Consider the following 25,219-nt stretch of genomic DNA (forward strand, 5'->3'; position numbering starts at 1 on the left):
AACTCTAGGAAGAGTCCTGATGGTTCCGAACTTCTTACATTTATGGATGATGGAGGCCACTGTGTTCATTGGGACCTTCAAAGCAGCAGATATTTTTCTGTACCCTTCCCCAGATTTGTGCTTCGAGACAATCCCGTCTCAGATGTCTACAGACAATTATTTGGACTTCATGCTTGGTTTGTGCTCTGACATGCACTGACATGTGTGGGACCTTATACAGACAGGTGTATGCCTTTCAAAATCATGTCCAATCAATTGAATTTACCACAGGTGGACTCCAATTAAGCTGTAGGAACATCTCAAGGATGATCAGTGGAAACAGGATGCACCTGAGCTCAATTTTGAGCTTCATGGCAAAGGCTGTGAATACTTATGTACATGTAATTTCTCAGTTTGTTTTTGTTTTGTTTTTTAATTAAATTTGCAAAAATCTCAAATGTTAAGCTGGCCACACACTAGACCAACTTTCATACAACTACGGTAGTTGATTGGTTGGAATGAAATCTGGTAAGGAACGGGAGTAATTTATGATCAGCAATTTGCTCCTATATGCCAGAAAACAGATGAAATGGCCGTCAAACAAGTTTGTTAAATGTTTGATCTAACAATTTGTTCAAACAGTTTTTGTTCATTTTCCAGCGTTTGGGAGCAAATCGCTGATTGTCATTTACTTTCATACCTTACCAGATTTTCATTCCAACCAATCAACTAGTTGGCTGGTTGGATGTAAGTTGGTCTAGTGTGTGGCCAGATTTACACGTTGTAATTATGGGGTATTGTGTGTAGAATTTTGAGGACAAAAATCAATTTATTTCATTTTGGAATAAGGCTTAACATAACAAAATGTGGAAAAAGTGAAGCACCGTGAATACTTTCCGGATGAACTATACTTAAACGGTATAATGGCTGTATTTGAACCACTGTAATGCATGTTCTGTTATCACTGCTCCTGCCTATGGACCAGTGCTATGTACAGTACTTGCTCCCCAGGCTAAAGCTGGATACACAGTGAGCGATGTGTACCCAGCATATATATCAGATACACATTAGAACGAGGTAATGGACGACGGAACGATACCTTGTTCCGTCCTTCATTACCTTGCGATATCGGCCGGTTGGACGTGCAATATGGTCGACTGGACGATGTCGCAAGCGTCCGCGGGAGCGCGCATATTGGCCGTATACTCCGAGTGATGCGGCCGATATGTCGTCCTGATTCGGCCGGAAATTACATATCGTGCAGACATCGCTCCAGTGTGTATCTATCTTAAGCTCATGGACTTCATCATGGATTGCTGCACTGTTACTCCTAAAAGTTTCACTTTGACTCACCAGGCAAAAATCTTGGGGTGAGCAGACTAATATAACGGAGGTTAGGAATAGAGCCGACGGCACATAAACTTCTAGTCAGGGAGGTTAATAAAGTTAAAAATGTTGTTGACAGTTATAGGCAGATGCGATAGGACGTTGGGTTAGGGGCAGAGTTAGGGAGAGGGTGTAGAGAATCTACTGTGGTAAAATCTGCCTCTTTGAATTGATCTGCGACCAGGAAAGTACTGTTCTTTCTTAGCAGATCTGTCTGTAGGAATAAATGTTTTTTATTCATCCCTACTTTCTCTTTCCCTACTTTATATCTTTCCCTACTTTCTTCTCCATACTTTCCCTATATCTACACTCTCTTTTCTTATTTAACTTTTCTTTCCCTTCCTGTGCCTCCTACCTCCTTGCCTTACCCTTGGTGGAGCACCATGAGCCGCCCCCAGCGTGCGCGCTCGGTACCCGCCCGTCTGTCAGACGGTGTCGGGCCCGGCGTGCTTTATCCCCCTCTCTCTCAGGTCCTGCCCTCCCGGCGTTCGGGACGGTCAGGTGAAGCGGCCCCCTTACAAGCAAGCGCTGCGGGCGCACGGCCGCGGCGGTGCCGCGAAACGCCTCAGTTAATACCTCCGCCTGCCCCTGGTTCCCCGCTGGTCGCCAGTACCAGTGCGACTAGGGACCAGGGCAGGCGGGGATCGGGAGCGGGCGGGCGTACTACAGCGCCCGCGGGAGTCACGGGTGCGCGCTCCGGCCGTTCCCGCGGCCATCAGCGGGCAGTCACACCGCCCGTCCCTTCTCCCCCAGTGGCCGCTCAGAGTGAGCCGGCTGAAGTCCGGGGGGAAGGGCGGCGGAAACGGCCACATAAGCGTGCAGGCCGGATGCCTGTCATGGCGCCGGCTTGCACGCAGGCCAATATTAATACAGGCGGGGGGGCGGAGATGAAGGGGGCGGAGCCAACACCTGCATAGTGACAGGCAGGTTAATCCTCCCCCTCTTCTGCTGCCCCTTTTTATGATGATACAGACATGGGGTCCCCCATGTCTGCAGTAGCCAGCACCTCCAGGCCTGCGGGGGTGGCAGCTGCTCCGGCGTCTGCTATGCCTGCAGGGCCTGCGGCACCAGGGAGTGCTCCTTTGCTGGATGCTGGTGCCATAGCCGGACTGCTGGTGTCTGTGGTGGGTGCACTGACACCGCTTTTGACTAGGGATGAGCGGGTTCGGTTCCCTGAGAACCGAACCCACCCGAACTTCGGGGATCCGGGGCGATCCGAGCCCAAGCTCGGATCTCCCTGTCTGCCCCGGATCCCTCTCCCGAGGCAAAACCTCGAGATCTGCTGTCGGATCTCGAGGTTTTGCCTCGAGCGGCCATTTAAAAAAAAATGCCTTTGCCTTTAATGGGCAAAGTGCTGATTGGCTGACAGAGCCGTCTGTCACGGCTCTCAGCCAATCAGCATTATGGTGCTCATTTGCATGTAGCACGGACTCGTGAGATCCGTGCTACATGCATCTGTGTGATTGACAGTGACACAGAGCACAGATGGGTCAGTGAGACCCGTCTGTGCTGCTGTGTATTTCAATGACACAGATGCACGCACGGACCAGGAGATCCGTGCTACTTGCATCTGTGTCATTGACACAGAGCACTAACGGGTCCGTGAGACCCGTCTGTGCTGCTGTGGTAAATAAAAAAAAAAAAACCTGTGTAAAAAGAGAAAAAAATGGCGTCCTCCCCCCCAAAAAAAGAGCAACCAGCCCCGGGCATTAGTGACCCAGTGCTGGGTGTGCTTAAATACAGGGGACAAACGACATAGGGGTCCCCTGTACTTAAACACAACCAGCACCGGGCTAGTCAGAACCAGAGCTGGTTGCCAAAATACGGGGGACAAACGACGTAGGGGTCCCCCGTATTCTGCGCAACCAGCTCTGGGCTCTGATCCGGTCCTGGTTCTGGAAATACAGGGGAAAAAAATGAGTAGGGTTCCCCTGTATGTTCCAGAACCAGCACTGGACTTTTTCTAGCGGGGGGCTGATGCCACAGCCAGGGGAGCCCTTTCACCGGGCCCCCCAGCCGCAGCATCAGCCCTGACCGCTAGTCAGCCCAGGCCGGGGATCCCTGGAGAGCTGGGGACCCCCCCAATAAAGGGGTCACCCTCTCCAGGGCACCCCAGGCCCAGGCTGATAGCCCGGGGCTATCCCCGCCACCCCTGGTGGCGGTGGGTGGCGGGTTGATTGTGTGGTGTGGTGTAAATAAAGAATATCAAACATTGTCTTTACAAGTAGAACTGCAAGTCCCAGCAAGCCTGCCCCGCATGCTGGTACTTGGAGAACCACAAGTACCAGCATGCAGGGCATTAAGGGCCCACTAGTACCTGTAGTTCACCTGTAAAAAAATGTTTAAAAAAAACACAGGACACACACACCGTGACAGTATAAGTTTATTAAACATACATACACACACACACACACACACACATGTACACATACTCACCTATGTAACCCTGTAGCATCGGTCCACTTGTCCGGTAAAGTATCCATAGGGGACCTGTGAAAAAAAACATACTCACCATCTCCTATGCGAGGTTCTGTCCTCTTCGTTCCAAAGTAGGCATCCCCGGACTTGGCAAAAAAAAAAAAACGAAAACGCGATCCACGAACTTAGTACCGTTCTATAGAACGGTACTTCCCGAATGAGAGCTTAGCGGCGGGGTATCACCATGGAAACCCCGCTGCTAAGCGTTCATTGGCTGAGAGAGGCCATCTCCCGTCTCTCTCAGCCAATGAACGGCTCCCTCCATTGTAGTCAATGCTGGGAGCCGCAAGGTTATTAAAGTTTACCCTGCGGTTCCCACCATTGACTACAATGGAGGGAGCCGTTCATTGGCTGAGAGACGGGAGATGACCTCTCTCAGCCAATGAACGCTTAGCAGCGGGGTTTCCATGGTGATACCCCGCCGCTAAGCTCTCATTCGGGAAGTACCGTTCTATAGAACGGTACTAAGTTCGTGGATCGCGTTTTCGTTTTTTTTTTTTGCCAAGTCCGGGGATGCCTACTTTGGAACGAAGAGGACAGAACCTCGCATAGGAGATGGTGAGTATGTTTTTTTTCACAGGTCCCCTAGGGATACTTTACCGGACAAGTGGACCGATGCTACAGGTTACATAGGTGAGTATGTGTACATGTGTGTGTGTGTATGTATGTTTAATAAACTTATACTGTCACGGTGTGTGTGTCCTGTGTTTTTTTAAACATTTTTTTTACAGGTGAACTACAGGTACTAGTGGGCCCTTAATGCCCTGCATGCTGGTACTTGTGGTTCTCCAAGTACCAGCATGCGGGGCAGGCTAGCTGGGACTTGCAGTTCTACTTGTAAAGACAATGTTTGATATTCTTTATTTACACCACACCACACAATCAACCCGCCACCCACCGCCACCAGGGGTGGCGGGGATAGCCCCGGGCTATCAGCCTGGGCCTGGGGTGCCCTGGAGAGGGTGACCCCTTTATTGGGGGGGTCCCCAGCTCTCCAGGGATCCCCGGCCTGGGCTGACTAGCGGTCAGGGTTGATGCTGCGGCTGGGGGGCCCGGTGAAAGGGCTCCCCTGGCTGTGGCATCAGCCCCCCGCTAGAAAAAGTCCAGTGCTGGTTCTGGAACATACAGGGGAACCCTACTCATTTTTTGTCCCCTATATTTCCAGAACCAGGACCGGATCAGAGCCCAGAGCTGGTTGCGCAGAATACAGGGGACCCCTACGTCGTTTGTCCCCCGTATTTTGGCAACCAGCGCTGGTTCTGACTAGCCCGGTGCTGGTTGTGCTTAAGTACAGGGGACCCCTACGTCGTTTGTCCCCTGTATTTAAGCACACCCAGCACTGGGTTACTAATGCCCGGGGCTGGTTGCTCTTTTTTGGGGGGGTGCACGCCATTTTTTTCTTTTTTTACACAGGTTTTTTTTTTTTTTTTTACCACAGCAGCACAGACGGGTCTCACGGACCTGTCATTGCTCTGTGCCAATCACACAGATGCATGTAGCACGGATCTCCCGGGTTCGTGCTACATGCAAATGGGCACCATAACGCTGATTGGCTTCCTGTCTGCCACTGCAGTGCCACTCCTAGATGGGCCACGTGTTTGTGCCGCCCCCTTGTGTCGCTTAGCATAGTCATCCAGCTTCCTCGGTACAACCTTTTGGCCTAAAAACAATATTGTGAGGTGTGAGGTGTTCAGAATAGAGTGGAAATGAGTGGAAATTAATGTTATTGGGGTTATTAATAGCGTAGGAACAAAAAAAGGCCCATTTATGTGATTTTAGCGGGTTTTTTTTATTTTTTAAGAAAAAATCCAGATCCAAAACACAAAACCCAGAACCCAAAACACGGAAGGGTGGTTTTGGCAAAACCAATCCAGATCCAAAACACGAAGAAAGATCCAGATCCAAAACCAAAACACAAAACACGAAAAGTGTCCGGTGCACACCCCTACTTTTGACCCAGCAGCCCGGAAACGCTGACACTGGAGGCCCTTCTGCGTCGGCGGCGTCCGCCGTGCAGACGCAGCTTGGCCCGCTGGTGCAGCAATTAGGCAGGATTTGCGGTCTTTCCCTCGCTCCCATGCCCGCAGCTCCTTCCGTTTCTTTCTCTCCCATCTCCCTTCCTCAGCCCAATCAGGCTACGGACACAGATAATGCGCACGATGCTGCCTCAGTCTCTTCTTTTACAGACGACAGTCTGGAGGAGTTAACAGTGGTCGCAGCCACGACCAGAAGTGCGACGGCTGAAGTCAGAGCTAACGCAGGCACTGGAGTAACCAATGCCCTTGCCAATGCTTCTGGTGAGTGTGACAGTACATCTGACTGCGGGTCTACTTCCATTTCCTCCTCCTCTTCAAGTGATAGTTCGCATAAGGCTAGGCGTAAAAGGGCAAGGTGGTCTCGTAGACGTCGCTCACGTCGTCATAGGCATTCTAGCGAACGGTTCTCCGGCAGTAGTACCAGTGTAGATCGCGGAGCGGGTCCGGAGGATGTTGTACACTGCGCTAATACAGCTGTCACTCGAGGTATGCATACCAGGGTTAAGCAGCAGATCAAAAAAGGGCGCTACGTAGATATGTTCACCCTTACAGCTACGGCGAAAAAAGCTGCTGCGACTGCAAAGGCAAAAGGGGGTATTGGTCTGGAGGCCTTTAAGTCTTACACGAATTGGTTATCTGGGTTCTGCGTGTTCTCAACTTGCTATCTCAAAACCAGGCCTTCCGAGTACCTTAATGTTATAAGATATTTACACCTGATACACGGCCTATTCAAGGCCTCACGCAGTACGGCGTGGCGTCAATACGACGAAGAGTTTCGTCAAAAGCAAGATCGGGTCAAGGTCATGGAATTGGGTTGTAAAGATGTTGAGGTGTGGATGGAGGTGACACAGCCTACACGCGTCCTTGCTGATCAGTCCCCTGGGCGGCCAGTTCAACCCTCGTCCCCCTCGGCACCAAGGACAGCCAATGGAGGGCAAAACAAGCGGAAGTGTTACGCATACAACAATGGGAATTGTACCCTTGGTAATAGGTGTCGCTTTCGACACCAGTGCCTCCGCTGCGGCGCGGCACACCCCAGTAAGGACTGCTCCCGCGGTTCAGGAGGAGCTAAGTAAAGGTATCCTGTGCGGGACGACGCCGCCTTTTTGAGAAAGGGTTTTGCAGAGGGATTCTCGCTTCCAATAATATGGCCTGTCAGTTCCGGGTCCCCTAGGAATTTACGCTCGGCCTGCGATTTACCTCACGTGCTAAAGGATAAGGTTATGAAGGAGGTCGGGCTGGGTCGCATGATTGGACGTTTCCCGCAGCCTCCGATACCCGATCTGGTCCTTTCCCCTGTGGGTGTTGTCCCCAAGAAGGCCCCCGGGAGTTACCGTTTAATTCAGCACCTGTCACATCCGTCAGGCACGTCGGTTAACAACGCCATAGATGTTGAGGTCTGCCGCGTACAGTACCAGTCATTCGAATCTGCGTTAGTGTTGGTTCGCGCAGCGGGTCCGCGTTCTTTCATGGCGAAAGTGGACATTGAGTCCGCCTTCAGATTGTTGCCCCTGCATCCTGAATCATTTCGCTTCATGGGGTTTCGGTTGACGGATGGCTATTACCTGGACAAATGTCTTCCGATGGGTTGTCCGATTTCCTGCGCGTTCTTCGAGCGTTTCAGTTCCTTTCTCCATTGGTGTGTCGCGGTGGGGTCTGGGGAGACGAGCATAGCCCATTACTTGGACGACTTCTTGTGCGTAGGTCCAGCCGGTTCGCGTCGCTGCAATCGTCTCCTTTTTTCAGTGCAAGCACTCTTCTCGGAATTTGGAGTACCTATTGCGCACGATAAAACTGAGGGCCCAGCCACTAAGCTGGTTTTCTTGGGTATTGAAATTGATACCTTGGAGGGTCTTTGCTGGCTGCAGCCGGACAAGATTCGTCGTTTGCAGGATACTATCCTCCTAGCGTTGGCAGGAGGAAAGGTAACTCTTCGTCAAGGTCAATCCCTGCTCGGGCTGTTTAACTTCGCGTGTCGAGTTATCCCGATGGGGAAGATTTTCTGTCGGAAGCTACAGAGGGCTTTGGTAGGGCTACGTCAACCGCACCATTTTCTGCGGCTGTCGTCTGAACTAAAGCTGGACCTGGCGGTTTGGGAGACATTTTTGGCCGATTTTAATGGAGTGCGTGTCTGGCCTGCGGATCCTCAGCCTAATGCTTGCCTGCAGCTCTTCACGGATGCTGCTGGATCATCAGGTTTCGGATCTTTTTTGGGAGGAGATTGGTGTTTTTCAGTTTGGCCGGCGGAATGGGTGCAGGCAGGATTGACCAAGAACTTGCTCCTACTGGAGCTGTTTCCCATAGTGGTGGCATTAGAGCTATGGTGTCAGCGGTTGCGCGACCGTTCCATAGTTTTTTGGTGTGATAACCTGGGGGTAGTACATGCGATCAATAACCAAAGATCGTCGTCGCTACCAGTGTTGCGGCTTCTTGCTTGGCTGGTTCTGCGCGCTTTGCAGTTTAACATATTGTTCACAGCTCGTCATGTGCCGGGTACTGATAATTCCATTGCAGATGCGCTCTCCAGACAGGATTGGCGGAGGTTCCGCGAATTGGCCCCGTACGCGGCATTAAAAGGTGAGCTTTGTCCATTTCATTGTTGGCAGATCATCAAACCAGAATGGAAGATCTCGCACGTCGGTCCGTGGCCCCACGGACGTTGACGGCCTACCAAACATCTTGCCAACAGTGGGAGAAGTTTTTGCAAGGACGGAGTTAGTCAGGTAGCTCTCGTTATACTAATATGGTTGCTTTTGTTTGTTTCTTGTTCGATTCCGGCAGGTCGCGGGCTTATGTTGCCCAGAGGCTTGCTGGGATTTCATTCTTTTTGCGCCTAGCGGGGCAGAGAGACATAACTAAGGGTTTTTTAATACAAAGGGCCCCTTAGGGGTTGGTCTCGCGTCAGGCCTGCCATGGATGACCAGCGTCATCCTATTGGTCCTGATTTGTTAGCGCGTCTAGGTGAAAGTTTGACGGGCATTTGTTCTTCGCAATTCGAGGTTCTGTTGTTCCGCCTCACTTTTGCGATGGCCTTTCATGGGGCCTGTGTCATAAGTAAAGGGCCGGCTGGCTTGACCGTTAAAGGGTGCTGTAACCCCCAAAGTACACTCCAAACCAAATAACAAAATATTTTTTCTGTGTTTGTGAATTGTGTGCGCAGTAGCCGCACGTGCATCAACAAAGTAGTGCCAAGCGTGCGCCTGTGTCATAAGTAAAGGGCCGGCTGGCTTGACCGTTAAAGGGTGCTGTAACCCCCAAAGTACACTCCAAACCAAATAACAAAATATTTTGGTGATAAAACTCGTTACTAAATGGGGGCCTGAATGACTTATAGTGCATGCATGGCATCGCTCTCACTAGTATATGGTATGTGTGCTGGATTTGTCTATGAAACGGAGGGATGTCAGTCCCAGGAGTTTGTCACTGATTTAGATTTGTCTGGCAATGTTTATATTTGTATTTAGTATTTACTAAATTGACAGCATTGTATGTAGGGGAATCGGAATGAAATACCGATGACTGAATAGCCGCCAGTTCTCATACCAACGCCGGAAGTCCAAAGGGAGGATATCCCGACAGCGGCCGGTAAGTGCTCTAACCACTGTTGCCAACTCTGAAATGAGAAATAAGCAACTCTTGAGTGAAAGACAAGCCCAACCCAATCTGATAAAGCCCAAAACATAAGCCCAATGTAATATGGTGGTACGGGGGTGGGGGTAATTTAATGAAAACCACAAATGTTATTGTTTATTGTTCATTTTATTAAAATACATATAAATATTTGCAAAACACAGCTTTTCCCTGCTCTACGAATAAACTCCACTGTGCGAAGTAAAGCGCAGGGCACTCGGGGCCTGATTCGGCATAGGACGGAATTGCAAAGCCGCACACAAGCAACTTTGTAATTCTGTCCTTCCTAAAATGCAAATGCAGCAGAAGGTGCCTGAAATCTCCTTGCTGCATCTGCGATCCCAGGCTGCGACCAAGGTTGCAGTCTGGGATCGCCATTGCAACCATCGATCACAGTGGTTGCACCTTTGGTCAGGCTGCGGTAGCTGAAGCTAGCCGTGTTCTGTCATCATGCAAGGCCAGGAAGTCTGCGTCCAAGGATGCAGAACCTAGCCTTGCCAGTCCCGGAAAAAGGGGGCTACATGACCCCGTTTCCGGGAATGCTGATCGTCTCTGCCCCGCAAACTCCTATGCCTGTCAATCAGGCAAATGCATACAGGTGTCTGTGCGATATAGCAGTACCTGTTCTGCACATGCACAGAATGGGTCCTGCGCAGATTCCCAAGCAAAGCAACTAGTGTGCACTGTTGAATCAGGCCCTCTGTGCGTGGTAAAGTACAGGACAAAAGAGTCATTTAAACAAACACGTCAAAACAAAATAACTGACATATGGGAAAATGTAACTTCTATTGATCGTTTAAACTAATCATTCTAGTTAACCAAATCTAGATAACTACATATACAGAGAGATATACATACAGACAGCTAAACATAAATGGATTGGTGAAGGAGCTATATAACATTTGCTCACTTTAGTAGTGGGACCTGGCTATCAAGCCCAAAAACAAGCTACCAAAAAAAAAAATAAGCCCAAAAACAAGCAACCATCCAAAATAACAAGCAAATGGGGGAAAAAACAAGCCCAATTCCGCTTGTTATAAGCAGACTAGGCAACTATGGCTCTAACCCTCCCCTCTCCCCCTCCTAACCCTAACCTTTCCTTAGGGGTGCCAGCCTAACCCTAACCTCCCCCCAGGCAGTGCCTAACCCTAAGTCCCCCCCTGGGGGTGCCTAAACCTAACCCCTCCTTCCAGCACCCTAAAACTAACCCCCTTCTCCTAGCCTAACCCTCCACAGGGGGTGCCTAACCCTAAGTCCCCCCCTTGGGTGTCTAAATCTAACCTCCCTCCCCTCCACAGCTACAAGCTAACTCTCCCTGACTTACCTTGTTTGGGATGCCAGGCGTGGGGCTTTTGGCGTGGGGCTACAGATAGGCTTCGGCATTTCAACGCTTATCTTTAGCACCTGGTCGGCCTTCCGCCATTGGGATTCCGGCGGGCGGCGGTAATTTAACCGCATGCAGAATGTAGTTGTCAGTGATCACATATTTACCAATCATGGGCGTTCTTTGTTATGCAGCACATCCACTAGGCGACTAGGGAAAGACAGTATAATAACAACATCGTAATCATACAGTCGTTCCCCATCCCCTGCAGTGCCTACACTGAATGGTTAGTCGTTCAGTGTAGGCACCCTCCCTCATCCCCGAACATGGGTAATCTGTCGTTATTGGCAGATTGACCGGCATGTTCGGGCGATGATTGATGCCGGAAACGACCAACGGAAGCGCGCATTGCTGGCCGTTACTGACATTATAGTGCATAAATTGTGCACGATTTATGAGGGATTGCGGGATTTTGATGTCGTAATTGTGCAATCGCTCATTAATATCGCCTAGTGGTTGTGCACATTTACTCATGGATAGACATGCTGGGTACACACTAGACTAATCTTTACACAATTGGCAGATTCCAATGCTTCTGAACGACATATTGTGCAGTGTGTACCCACTATCATGATGCCTAGGAGCTCCCGTGGCTCGTTTGTCGTATCCTCAGATCTTCCCTACATGTAGAAAGATCTGGCAGTCTCGTTAACCCCGTTGTTTTTCAAAAACTTTTTGGACCTGCGAAAAGTCTTTGAAATTGAATACGGTGTAAAACCAAAACCAGTGAAAATGACGTCATTATCACAATTATCACAAAAACTGACTTTTCGCTCCAAATTGAATTGCCCTATATAACTCAACATTAAAAACAATATAACTATTTTCTAACAAAAAAAAATGAAATAAAAAACTTCAACAACATTAAAATCATATAAAAACTGCATGAAGAGCTTTTCAGTTTTTAAAGTTAAAGGTTTTAGCCCCCATTGATTGGGGTCCACACCAGTTGTCCATAAACCTTCCCACCCCCATTTCTGGAGGTAGCCAGATATCAATTTTTAGTCCGTGTTTATTTTGAGATACATGTTTTTTTTGAAAAATCCCTTTAAATATATATATTTTTTAAATTCTTTTCTCATAGATATGGCTTTGGACAAGGACCGAGAGTTCGTGACAGGCTTCCTCGTGTTATATTGCGAGAAGGAATGATTGTGGAGAGTCAAAAGTCGCGACTACTCCAACAAGCAGAAGTTGTTATGTATCATTTCCAAGAGAAAAAGACAAGAAACAGGGGGCCTGATTCAGACCCGCTCGCGAGCGCTATGCGCTCACAAGCAGGTCGATGGTGGCCCAGTGCGCATGCGCACGACGGAGCCGGCTCCGTCGCGCGCATGCGCGAGACCCGGATAGTGACGGGCAATTCGTCGCTCCGGGTCTCGTACCAAAGGGAGCGTGTTGTTGATGTTGAGTGACAGCATGCCCCCTTTGGTGGGCGGGCCGGGGGCTTGGCTGCCCAGACGGAGGCGTTCCCATGGGAACGCTTACCATCTGGGGCCGGCCCCACGACATCACAAGTGATGTCAGTGGGACTGCTTTCGGCTCTGTTAGAGCCGAAAGGACTCTGGGGCTTGCGGCAACGAGACCCTACCACAAGGGTCTCGTCGCAAGCCCGATGGTCGCGATGGTCTTGACTAGGGGTGTGCACCGGCCACTTTTCGTGTTTTGTGTTTGGTTTTGGATCTGGATCTTTCTTCGTGTTTTGGATCTGGATTGGTTTTGCCAAAACCACCCTTCCGTGTTTTGGGTTCTGGATTTTGTGTTTTGGATCTGTATTTTTTTTTAAAAGTATAAAAACAGCTAAAATCACATAATTTGTGGGTTTTTCTGCTCCTATGCTATTATTAACCTCAATAACCTTAATTTCCACTCATTTCCAGTCTATTCTGAACACCTCACACCTCACAATAGTGTTTTTATATCCAAAAGGTTGCACCGAGGTAGCTGGATGACTATGCTAAGAGATACGAGTGGGCGGCACAAACACGTGGTCCATCTAGGAGTGACACTGCAGTGGCAGACAGGATGGCAGTTTGAAAAACTAGGCCCCAAACAGTACATAATTCAAAGAAAAAAAGAGGTGCAAGATGGAATTGTCCTTGGGCCCTCCCACCCACCCTTATGTTGTATAAACAGGACATGCACACTTTAACAAACCAAACATTTCAGCGCCAGGGTCTGCCACACGACTGTGGCCGATATGATTGGTTTGTTTGGGCCCCCACAAAACAAGCTGGCAATTAATCTGTCCCTGCACAAAATGGCTCTACGGATGCAAGATGTCGTCCTCATCCTCCTCATCCACCGATTCCTCACCCTCTTCAGTGTTGTGTACATCCTCATCCTCACAGAGTATTAATTCGTCCCCGCTGGAATTCACAACCACAGGTCCCTCTGTACGTTCTGGAGGCTGGTCTCCCTGGAAGAGTTGATAATTCATTTTATGAACATCATCTTCTTCACATTTTGTGGAAGCAACCTCCTACGCCTTTCGCTGACAAGGTTCCCGACTGCACTAAACACTCTTTCGGAGTACACACTGGAGGGGGGGCAACTCAGGTAAAATAGAGCCAGTTTGTACAGGGACCTCCAAATTGCTTCTTTTTCCCGCCAGTACAGGTACGGACTGTCTGACATGCCTACTTGGATGCTGTCACCAATGTAATCCTTTAACAGACAGACGCACGCTTGTCGCTGCTGCTTTAAGGATGCAGGTGCGGCTACAGCCCACACAATTCACAAAGACAGAAAAAAAAAGAAGAATTTTTTTATTGTTTGTGGAGCGCACTTTGAGGGTTACACCACCCTTTAACAGACAGACGCACGCTTGTCGCTGCTGCTTTAAGGATGCAGGTGCAGCTACAGCCCACACATTTCACAAAGACAGAAAAAAAAAGAAGAATATTTTTATTGTTTGTGGAGCGCACTTTGAGGGTTACACCACCCTTTAACAGACAGACGCATGCTTGTCGCTGCTGCTTTGAGGATGCAAGTGCGGCTACAGCCCACACATTTCACAAAGACAGAAAAAAAAAGAAGAATATTTTTATTGTTTGTGGAGCACACTTTGAGGGTGTCACCACCCTTTAACAGACAGACGCACGCTTGTCGCTGCTGCTTTAAGGATGCAGGTGCGGCTACAGCCCACACATTTCACAAAGAAAAAAAAAAAAAAGAATTTTTTTATTGTTTGTGGAGCGCACTTTGAGGGTTACACCACCCTTTAACAGACAGACGCACGCTTGTCGCTGCTGCTTTGAGGATGCAGGTGGAATCTAGACGGGATTTGGAACCGGGGACACACTACCTCCATCAATTGTCTAAATCCCACTGCACTAATGGCAGATACCGGACGCACGTCTAACACCAACATAGCAGTCAAGGCCTCAGTTATACGTTTTGCTTCAGGATGACTGCTGTCGTACTTCATCCTCATCGCTAAGGACTGTTGGAGGGTCAATTGTTTAGTAAAAGTAGTGGTGTTCCTACTTCCTCTCTGGGATGATGAACAACTCCCAGCAGCAGCAACAGCACTAGGAGGAAGTGGTTCTTGATCTTTCCCTATTTTATTTTTATCGGAGAAAGTTTGGTCCTCCATTTATGTTATATTGATATATACGTGCGGCTAAGGCGCACACAAACACAGAAAATATTTTTTTATTTTTGCTGGAGAGTAGTGCACTTTGTTGGTTACACCACCCTTTAAGAAATTAGCCAGCCGGCTCTTTACTTATGGGACACAGGCGCACGCTTGGCGCTGCTCCTTTGTTGATGCACATGCAGCCACAGTGCACACAATTCACAAACACAGAAAATATTTTTTTATTTGGTTTGGAGTGTACTTTGGGGGTTACAGCACCGTTTAACGGTCAAGCCAGCCGGCCCTTTACTTATGACACAGGCGCACGCTTGGCACTACTTTGTTGATGCACGTGCGGCTACTGCGCACACAATTCACAAACACAGAAAATATTTTTTTATTTGGTTTGGGGTGTACTTTGGGGGTTACAGCACCCTTTAACGGTCAAGCCAGCCGGCCCTTTACTTATGACACAGGCGCACGCTTGGCACTACTTTGTTGATGCACGTGCGGCTACTGCGCACACAATTCACAAACACAGAAAATATTTTTTTATTTGGTTTGGAGTGTACTTTGGGGGTTACAGCACCCTTTAACGGTCAAGCCAGCCGGCCCTTTACTTATGACACAGGCGCACGCTTGGCACTACTTTGTTGATGCACGTGCGGCTACTGCGCACACAATTCACAAACACAGAAAATATTTTTTTATTTGGTTTGGAGTGTACTTTGGAGGTTACAGCACCCTTTAACGGTCAAGCCAGCCGGCCCTTTACTTATGACACAGGCGCACGCTTGGCACTACTTTGTTGATGCACGTGCGGCTACTGCGCACACAATTCACAAACACAGAAAATATTTTTTTATTTGGTTTGGAGTGTACTTTGGAGGTTACAGCACCCTTTAACGGTCAAGCCAGCCGGCCCTTTACTTATGACACAGGCGCACGCTTGGCACTACTTTGTTGATGCACGTGCGGCTACTGCGCACACAATTCACAAACACAGAAAAATTATTATTTTTTTAGCACTTGGGGGGAGCACCCCTGATGGACAGAGCACCCCCTGGACAACACTACAGCACCCCTTTAGGACTGGGACACTGCACAGGACTTTGGAGTGGACACAGCCCCTATGGACAACTGACTGCACAACACAGTCCAGCCAGCCCCTATGGATTTTGAAGTAGTGGACACAGCCCCTATTAACAACAGCAGCACAGCACAACACAGCCAGCCCCTATGGACTTTGAAGTAGTGGACTCAGCCCCTATGGACAACAGCAGCACAGCACAGCACAGCACAGCACAACACTACTCTGCACTACACTACACTACACAGCCCAGCCAGCCCTAACTCCCACCCTCCCTCTTCACTGTCCACAGCCGAGTGAGAAAATGGCGCCGACGCGGGTACCTTATATAGGATCCAAAACCCGCGAGACCCGGAAGGCGGGATGATGACGTTTTGCTTCGATTTCAGATCCGAGTCAGGCGGGAAAAGTCGAGCCTGACTCGGATCGGCCTCGGATCGGGTGGGCTCGGGGGGGTTCGGATTTCAGAAATCCGAACCCGCTCACCCCTAGTCTTGACCATCGCGAAAATCTTCATGGCCGCTCGCTATAGCTGTGGGTGGTCACCCACAGCTAAGTGAGCGACCAGGAGGCCGCTCTAAAAAAACAGAAGGCCGGCCCTGATTCAGAGCGAGCGCTCTGTCTGAGCGTCCGGCTCTGAATCAGGCCCAGGGTCCGGTCTTAGGTCTATCATCTTGATGTTATAATCTCTAAACAAATTAAGAAAATATAACCTTTATTAGTTTCTTTAAAATATGGTGTACAGGGACTTCCGATGGGCGGACCAAACGATCTGGCCGCACTTTTAATGGGATCCCAAAACGGCTCCATTTAGCAGCAATACAACGCCGCCGGAGGGGCTCGCTGGACCACCTAAAGCCACCCTGAGGTCTCTGGGATAAAGCGGGTAAGAGCGGCGCATGCCCCAGCCCCCCGCGCTGCCTCACAGCACCGAAGCCCAGCCGCATCGGAAAAGCGGCGCTGCCCGCGGCCGCCATCTTGGATGGCGGCCGGGCACATTTCCACCCCTTTCCACCTATAGCAGCATCCACCCGGGTACTAACTAGACCTGAGGAGTAAGCGGGACATCTGGCCATCACCTCAGGGTAGATTCCCTGCCACAAGCTCCCCCCTGGCCCCACATCACCCGCGGCTGCCATTTTGGGACCTGGACAGGCTGCTGCATCCTGCGCTTACCTCCCTTCACAGCCTCCTCTACTTTCTGCTCACATCGGGGTGTAGAGTGGTGTGGCTGTGTCCACACACTGGGATCTCACTTTGCCCATTACCAGGATTCAAGGACTGTGCTCATAGGCCATAATATAGACTCTGATTCACAGACCCCACATCACTTATATTTAGAATACTTGGAGCTCAGTCTCGTGGCTCTAGGTTAAACTACACGCCACATCCTTATACCATGGAGAAGTTTGTGGCAGGACCGCAGCATGCACCCAAAGGTCAAACGACTAAAGGGAAAGACAAAACTGCAGCCTCATCCTCATCTCCTTGCTCTCCTACTTCACCTCCAGCTGACAACATTCTGGACGGAGCCTCTAACTCGACTCAATTTAGTACCGCCTCAGTAGCTAAAGCCCAGGAAATATCCGAGATTCTCTCTCCCTTGCTAGACAAAAAATTGCCCGGCCTCAAAGAAGCTATAGAGTCAGCAGTTTTGCAACTTAAGGAGCATGGCCGACGCTTCACAGAGGCAGAATAACGTATCTCCAATGTTGAAGACGAGCTAACAGAGGCACAAAGCATAATCCGCACACAGGAATCAGCGATTTCTGCTATGCAAGAGAAACTAGAAGACTTAGAAAATCGAAACCGCAGCAACAATCTGCGCCTTATAGGCCTACCAGAATCTGTGAAACAGAAAGATCTTATGGATTTAGTTTCTCGGTGGTTACCCTCAGAACTCCACCCCCCCACCACTCTCATCATAGAGCGAGTTCACCGCATACGCCCTGATCGCACCTCTGATCAGCGACGACCTTGACCCATCATAGTGAAGATGCTGAACTACCTAGATAAGACTCGCATTCTCGATGTTTATCGCAAATCAGAGGGTCTCGTATAACAGGGACATAAATTGTTGCTATTTCAAGATTTCTCATATTAGGTAGCGATGAAAAGAAGAGAGTTCTCCCCCATCTGCAAAGAGCTATTTGATCTGGGCTTGAGATTTGCATTAATGTACCCTGTGAAATTGAAGGTCGTGCACAACTGCGAACAGCATTTTTTCGATTCTCCAACATCTGTGAAAGTCTTCATAGACTCTTTATGTAATACTACTACCCCTCACACCGATGACGCTGACTAAGAAGATATATTCTGTCTCATATATCCACTCTAAATCATAAATATGGAGAATCCGCTACTAGATGTATATATAATTCATGTCTGTTTTCATGTTTATTACCTCTCTCGCCAATTACTGGATACATGTGGTGGAAATTTCAGGTTAACCCCTGGTTTACCCTTGTTCTCCTTTGCTTTTTCCCATCCCCTCCTTCCCCTTCTCCCCTTCTTTTTCTTTCCCCTCTCCTACTTTTCTTCTTCATTTCTCGATACTTTTGTATCTTAACTAGGGATGTGCGCCGGACCATTTTTGCCGGATTTGGATTTGGATTTGGTTCTAATTCGTCGTCCGGCTTTGGATTTGGATTTGGATTTGCCAAACTGCGGTGACTGGCTTTGGATTTGGATTTGGATTTGGATTTTTTTACAAAAATTGACAAAAAAAGCTAAAATCACATAAATTGGTCTTTTTTTTCTTCCTAGAGTATTATTAACCTCAATAACATTAATTTCCAGTCAATTTAGACCATATCACAGCTTATAATATTGTTTTCAACAATATTGGCCAAAGGTTGCAGTGAGCTGACTGGTTACTAAGCGACAAAGCAGCGGCACAACGACACAGACACCACAGTATAAAGCACATCTATGACACATTGCCACACAGCAGTGGCAGAAATGAAAAGTAGTGCACCCACCCAGTGGGGTACGGCCAGCAGAGTCACAGTACTTGTTTACAAAGTGGGCTACGGCCCTAGGAGTCACAGTGCACAATCTTATTAGCATTACACCGCACATAGGGCCTGATTCACATTACACCATAAAGTAGTGTCTCTTATTTATGTTACGACACACAGTAGTGCCCCTTTTACACAATGCCCACAGTAGTGACCCTTTTACACAATGCCCACAGTAGCGGTGTCCCTTACACAATGTCCCCCAGCAATGGTGCCCCCTATGCAGTCCCCTTAGTAGTACGGTCCACTATGCAGTGCCCCCAGTTGAATGCTCCCCAGTAGTATGCCCCCCCAGTAGTATGTCCCCCATTAGCAGGCCCCCCCAGTAGTATGCCCCCCATTAGCATGCCACCCAGTAGTATGCCCCCCCAGTAGTATGGCTCCCCCAGTAGTAGGCTGCCCCAGTAGCAGGCCCCCCCAGTAGTAGGCTGCTCCAGTAGTAGCCCCCCCCTGTAGTATGGGCCCCCCCCTGTAGTATGGCCCCCCCCTGTAGTAGGCCCCCCCAGTAGTATGGCCCCCCCAGTAGCAGACCCCCCCCCAGTAGTATAGCCCCCCCCAGTAGCAGGCCCCTCTGTAGTATGGCCCCCCCAGTAGTATTGCCTCCCCCAGTAGCAGACCCCCCCCCAGTAGTGCAGACCCCCCCCCCCAGTAGTATAGCCCCCCCAGTAGCAGGCCCCTCTGTAGTATGGCCCCCCCAGTAGTATAGCCCCCCCCCAGTAGCAGACCCCCCCAGTAGTGCAGACCCCCCCCCCAGTAGCGCCCCCGGACCTTTGACAAGTAAAAAAATAAAAAAAATAAAACTTACCTGTATCCCCGCTCCCGCGCCGTCCGCTCTGTCACACGCTGAGGAGGGAGCCGGAAGACGGAGCTCATGTGTGAGCTCCAGCCGGCTCCCTCCGTGCAGCAGCCAATGAGAGTCTGTGTGACTCTCATTGGCTGCTGTAACAAACACACAGCTGCCGCTGGCGGCTGTGTGTCTGTGTCTGTGTAGGGCAGAGCGCTATCACTGCGCTCTGCCCTACACGCGAGGAGACCTGATGTCGGATTCTCTAGTGAGAATCCGACATCAGGCGGCCGCCGTTCGGCCCCGAACGGGGATCCGAGTCAGGCGGTGAACACCCGAACAGGGTTCGGGTGGACTCGGATCCCCAATGTTCGGAGCGGTTCGGATTCCACAGAATCCGAACCGCTCATCTCTAATCTTAACGACTTCAAGTTGGCCCAACGGGCCTTATTCTTTGGTTCTTAAAATGTTTAACCACTTAACTGACAAATTCTTTTTCCAAAAACCGCTACAAAATTGTCGGTTTCTTTTATGATTGAATTAGGTCAAGAACATCATTTTAAACTTATCCGTCACTATTTTATTTGAAAAAATTTTTTTTAAAACACAGTATACCATAAAAATAGCAATTTTTATGTTATACTGTAGTGATGGCCATTGACAGCTGTACCATCGATGATTCAACCATCGTTTGAAGCCATCAATTCTTTAGCGATTGGTCGAGATCTGGGCCTGATTCTGACCCGCTCGCGAGCGCTGTCGATGGTGAGTGACAGCATGCCCCCTTTGGTGGGCATGCCAGGGGCGTGGCTGCCAGAGGGAGGCGTTCCCATGGGAACGCCTACCGTCTGAGTCCGGCCCCACTGACATCAGTAGTGATGTCAGTGGGAGTGATTTTGGCTCGGATAGAGCCAAAATCACTCCAGGGCTTGCGGCAGCGAGACCCTACCACAGGGTCTCGTCGCAAGCCCGATGGTCGCGATGGTCTTGACCATCGCGACCATCATCATGGACGCTCGCTATAGCTGTGGGTGGCAACCCACAGCTATGCGAGCGTCCATGAGGCCGCTCCAATGTTAGGTAGGAGGGCCCTGATTCAGAGCGAGCGCTCCGGTCAGAGCGTCCGGCTCTGAATCAGGCCCTCTGTGTAGACCACAACTGCCGATGTTTCCTAAACATCGATTGAGGTGCTACATTGATAGCCACCAGCAATGGCAAACCACTTGTTTTCAGTCAGAAAAGCGATGGTACACACCATCGATAGTTCACAAACCATCGATGGTCGGCTGCCATCCCTATTCAGAGGCTCTGTGATATCTATCGATATATATATATACACAGATGTATACATATATATATATGTGTGTTGTGTATATATCTATATATATATATATATATATATGAATATATATTACACATATATATATATATATATGCACACACGTGTATATATATATATATATATATATACACACATATATATATATATACATATACACATATATATACACATACACGTGTGTATATATATATATATATATATATATACACATACACATATATATATATACATACATATATACATACATATACATACATATGTATACATATATATACATATGTATGTACACACATGTATGTACATATATATATATATATATATATATATAACAAAACAATACTTGGGGCAGCACTCCACGGACTTTACAGCAACACAAAGTTTTTGCAATGTTTCAGATTTATTGAAAATCTTTCGTCAAGCCAGCAGTATACAAAATTCAATCACCTTAAATACTTGTGATCACCCCTGAATGTGACTGCAAGCGGGCGGGCATCCTTCCCCTCCGGCGCCATGCGCCATGACGTCACGCGTCATCCGTCGGGTCAGGTGACCGCACGCTGCTCAGCAAGAACGTGCAAAGAACCATCACCATGGTGACAATAAAAACAAAAGAACACAACATATACACAATCAGATAAGCGTCAGCTTACCAAGCATCGTATCATGGACAGTACATCCAAACATTTACCTAGCAAATGTTATACAGTAGCTATAAATTGCATAATGCCTATACTGGTAGACACTATTATAATGTATAGTAGCATATAGACAAAATAACAGGGACATGTGTATACCCAAGATGTTTAAAGGAATATGCTCAATATTAGATTAATTTTGCGATATCAACATATGCTAAGTAATAAAGGTTATTTTTTAACTAAACATCTAAAGGGACTAAGAATACGACATTAACTAACACTCCCCCTGAGTAATCTATTAGTATAGCATAAAGCATCTTACATAGTGGCAACTGCAGTATGTAAGAAACAGTAGGAGCTAATCCAACTGATCATTATAATGAAAGATGGGAACCAGTCCCACATAACATGAAGATACACAGTATAATTAGGCTAAAAACATGCGACATACCCAGTATAATAAGACATAAATGTTAGACATCAGACAAACCCACCATACTCCTAAAATAATTCCTAATAGGAGAAAAGTGTGAAAAAAATCAACCAATAAATCAAAGAAAACATGCCAGATTTAGGCCCTCATTCAGAGCCGCTCGCTAGCGGCCGTACGCTCGTTCCGAGCGATGTTCGCACATCTGCGCATGCGTACGGTTTTTAGTACGCATGCGCGAACCAGTCAGTGCGGCCGAAAATCGTTTGTACGCTATATAGCGAGTGCCTGCTATTTTGAGTGACAGAATGAGGCGTATGTGGGTGGTAACAGGGGAAGGTGCTTGTAAACGGGGAGTGGAGATCAGAACGCAGGCGTGCTTAAAGGTCAAAACGGGCGTTTTAAGGGTGTGCATAATTAATATAGCAGCGTCATTGACCACGTCACTTGGTTTTTTTTAACTCAGAACTGCTCGCAAAATAGCGGTTGAAAAAACCAACCACAAGAATAGCGAGCAGTTCATACGCTGTACGATGTACTCGATTAATCTAATAAATAGCGGACATGACGTATGGTGCGAGCGGCCAGGGGGCGTTTTTAACAAATAAACGAGCGTATGTTTTGCTCGCTCGTTCAAACTTAGAGGTGTGAACAGATTGCAATTTGCGAACGGATCATTTGAATAGCCACCCCTTGTTTTAGAACGAACGACCGCAAATAGCGAGTGCTCTGAATGAGGGCCTTAGTTGTTCAATTAAGCCCCCAGGGGCTACCGTATTTAAACGATGAATCCAATAGAACCCGACGGATGACGTGTGATGTCATGGTGCATGGCGCCAGAGGGGAAGGATGCCCGCCCGCTTGCAGTCACATTCAGGGGTGATCACAAGTATTTAAGGTGAGTGAATTTTGTATACTGCTGGCTTGATGAAAGATTTTCAATAAATCTGAAACGTTGCAAAAACTTTGTGTTGCTGTAAAGTCCGTGGAGTGCTGCCCCAAGTATTGTTTTGTTGGATTTGTGACCTGCCTCTGCCTGTCATAACGGAGCTTGCACCCCGGCTGCTGCACCTTCTGCTAGGAGTGCCGGTCCACTTGTTACCTATATATATATATGTACACACACACATGTATATATATATATATATATATATACACACGTACACACACACACACACACATATATATATATATATATATATATATATATATATATATTAGGGGTGAGCGGGTTCGGATTTCTGAAATCCGAACCCCCCCCGATCCGAGTCAGACTCGACTTTTCCCGCCTGACTCGGATTCTGAAATCGAGGCAAAACGTCATCATCCCGCCTTCCGAGTCTCGTGGGTTTTGGATCCTATATAAGGTACCCGCGTCGGCGCCATGTTCTCACTCGACTGTGGACAGTGAAGAGGGAGGGTGGGAGTTAGGGCTGGCTGGGCTGTGTAGTGTAGTGTAGTGTAGTGTAGTGCAGAGTAGTAATGTGCTGTGCTGCGCTGTGCTGCTGTTGTCCATAGGGGCTGTGTCCACTACTTCAAAGTCCATAGGGGCTGGCTGGACTGTGTTGTGCAGTCAGTTGTCCATAGGGGCTGTGTCCACTCCAAAGTCCTGTGCAGTGTCCCAGTCCTAAAGGGGTGCTGTAGTGTTGTCCAGGGGGTGCTCTGTTCGTCAGGGGTGCTCCCCCCAAGTGTTAAAAAAATATATTTTTTCTGTGTTTGTGAATTGTGTGCGCAGTAGCCGCACGTGCATCAACAAAGTAGTGCCAAGCGTGCACCTGTGTCATAAGTAAAGGGCCGGCTGGCTTGACCGTTAAAGGGTGCTGTAACCCCCAAAGTACACTCCAAACCAAATAAAAAATTATTTTCTGTGTTTGTGAATTGTGTGCGCAGTAGCCGCACGTGCATCAGCAAAGTAGTGCCAAGCGTGCGCCTGTGTCATAAGTAAAGGGCCGCCTGGCTTGACCGTTAAAGGGTGCTGTAATCCCCAAAGTACACTCCAGTCCAAACCAAATAAAAAAATTTTTTTTCTGTGTTTGTGAATTGTGTGCGCAGTAGCCGCACGTGCTTCAACAAAGTAGTGCCAAGCGTGCGCCTGTGTCATAAGTAAAGGGCCGGCTGGCTTGACCGTTAAAGGGTGCTGTAACCCCCAAAGTACACTCCAAACCAAATAAAAAAATATTTTCTGTGTTTGTGAATTGTGTGCGCAGTAGCCGCACGTACATCAACAAAGTAGTGCCAAGCGTGCGCCTGTGTCCCATAAGTAAAGGGCCGGCTGGCTCATTTCTTAAAGGGTGGTGTAACCCACAAAGTGCACTAGTCTCCAACAAAAATAAAAAATTATTTTCTGTGTTTGTGTGCGCCTTAGCCGCACGTATATATCAATATAACATAAATGGAGGACCAAACTTTCTCCGATAAAAATAAAATAGGGAAAGATCAAGAACCACTTCCTCCTAGTGCTGAAGCTGCTGCCACTAGTCATGACATAGACGATAACATGCCATCAACGTCGTCTGCCAAGGCCGATGCCCAATGTCATAGTAGAGGGCACATACAATCCCAAATGACAAAGTTCAGGAAAATTACCTTGAAAAAAACATTTAAATAATCTGAAGAGAAACGTAAACTTGCCAATAAGCCATTTACGACACGGAGTGGCAAGGAACGGCTAAGGTCTTTCCCTATGTTCATGACTAGTGGTTCAGCTTCACATGACGATGGAAGCCCTCCTCCCGTTAAAAATATCAAACGAGTTAAGCTGGCAAAAGCACAGCGAAGAACTGTGCATTCTAAGAAGATATCACAAATCCCCAAGGAGAGTCCAAGTGTGGTGGCGGTTGCGATGCCTGACCTTCCCAGCACTGGACGGGAAGAGGTGGCTCTTTCCACCATTTGAACGCCCCCTGCAAGTGCTGAAAGGAGAACCCACAGTCCACTTGCTGATATGCAAATTGAAGATGTCACTGTTGAAGTACAACAGGATGAGGATACTGGTGTAGCTGGCACTGAGGAGGAAGTTGGCGAGGAGGATTCTGATGGTGATGTGGTTTGTTTAAATCAGGCTCCGGAGGAGACAGTTGTTGTCCGTGGGATGAAAAAGCCCATCACGGTCATGCCTGGGCAGAAGACCAAACATTCCACCTCTTTGGTCTGGCAATATTTCTATCCAAATCCGGACAACAACTGTCTTGCCATATGTACAATATGTAAAGGTGAAATAAGTAGGGGTAGGGACGTTAACCACCTAGGAACATCCTCCCTTATACGGCACCTGCAGCACGTTCATAAAAAGTTACTGTCAAGTTCAGAAACTTTGGCTCAGACCATAAGCAGTCCAGGGTCACCTAAATCCCTTTTTCCTGTTTTATCCAAGGAATCGGTGGATGAGGAGGATGAGGACGACATCTTGCCTCCGTAGAACCAGTTTGTGCAGGGACACATT

The 25,219-nt window shown here is 48.3% G+C and overlaps 1 pseudogene; it reads right to left on the reverse strand.

Annotated features, from left to right (window-relative positions):
* LOC148529130 (transmembrane protein 209-like) overlaps positions 1 to 25,219 on the reverse strand; it is a 438,870-nt pseudogene that overhangs the window by 273,788 nt on the left and 139,863 nt on the right.

Source organism: Taudactylus pleione, unplaced genomic scaffold, assembly GCF_031769625.1.
Source record: "Taudactylus pleione unplaced genomic scaffold, aTauple2 ptg000086l, whole genome shotgun sequence".
Taxonomy (NCBI): Eukaryota; Metazoa; Chordata; class Amphibia; order Anura; family Myobatrachidae; genus Taudactylus; species Taudactylus pleione.